We start from the raw sequence: 1,254 nt of genomic DNA, 5'->3' as shown, positions 1-1,254 counted from the left end.
TTGTTTGGCGGTCCGGGCTGGGGATTCGAACCCACCACCTTAGGTGTACGTGGCTGGCGCCTTAGCTGGTTGAGCTATAGGCGCCGAGCCCTCTCTATTGTTTTTAAGCTGAGCTAACTCAAATTCTAACAATCTCTTTGCTTCCAATAAAGTATTTATTTCCTGTGTCATCTCCTTTTCTAAAACCTTTACATTGTCTGCCTCAAATGCTTGAGTCTTCAACTCATTGTATAACAACAGCCACTTATTTGATTCCTGCTCCAGTTGCAGGGTTAGAGTCTTAACTCTGTCCTCCATCCTTTCATTATTTTCAGTCAAATGCTGTAGCTTCTGCTGAGATTGTTTCAGATCAACATCTAACATGGAACATTGTTTCTCAATCTGAACAAACCTGTTTTCAGCCTTCTCTCCAGCTTCTCTCTCTTCCTTTAGCTTTCTTTCCATCTCACACATTGCAACAGACTTTGCCTTTTCAATAGATTGATGTTTGTCAGTTAAACAAGCTCTGGTTACTTTGTGTTCATTTCCCTCTTGTAACACCTATTGCAATGATTTAAGTTTATAGTTTAAATCTATCTCTAAATTATTCTTTTCCTTTTCTGAGTGATTAAGCATGTCTTTTCTTTCTCCCTCCACTCTTTCAAGATTACGTTTGAGATGCTTCACCTCCTCTTGCAAAGATGTAAATCGAGCTTGAAGGTCTCCAATTTTCTCAGAATCATGACCCCTGTCTTTTTGTTCAGCTTCTAATACAGCTTGTAGCTGGTAATAATCTTTGTCCATTTGTGATTTTGAATTCTCTAAAATTCTATTTCTGTCTTGCAATTCTCTGTTCAGGGCCTCTAGCTGAATAATTGACTTGCTCATCTCTGTGTAATTTTTCCCTTAATCTTACTACTGTGTCTGGTTGGGGCTTATAGTAAGCTCTGTCCGATTCTGTCCTAAGTCAGTCATTGGCTTCTTCTAGCTGTTTTGTAATTGTGCCAGGTTTACATTAGCAAGCTGTAAATTCTGACTGACTTTCTTTAAGTCTTCCAATTGATCCTTTAAAGTAGAAAACTTCATTTTCTACATTTCTTCTCTTTTCATTTTCCTGCTCAGCTTTTCTTTGGTATTCATTAAATCTATGTTGTAGCAACATTTTTTCCTTCTCTACTTGGGACACTATAGATTCTAGATTTCTTCTTCTTCTTTTTCTTTCTTTCTTTTTTTTTTTTTTTTTTTTGAGACAGAGCCTCAAGCTGTCCCCCTGGG

The 1,254-nt window shown here is 37.8% G+C and overlaps 1 pseudogene; it reads right to left on the bottom strand.

Annotated features, from left to right (window-relative positions):
* The window catches only part of LOC100962446, a 6,875-nt pseudogene that overhangs the window by 1,689 nt on the left and 3,932 nt on the right, over positions 1-1,254 (bottom strand).

The sequence above is a fragment of the Otolemur garnettii genome, unplaced genomic scaffold, assembly GCF_000181295.1.
Source record: "Otolemur garnettii isolate 467f Iridium unplaced genomic scaffold, OtoGar3 scaffold00261, whole genome shotgun sequence".
Lineage (NCBI taxonomy): Eukaryota > Metazoa > Chordata > Mammalia > Primates > Galagidae > Otolemur > Otolemur garnettii.
The sequence above is the reverse complement of the archived record's forward strand: the minus strand, read 5'-3'. Positions and strand labels throughout refer to the sequence as shown.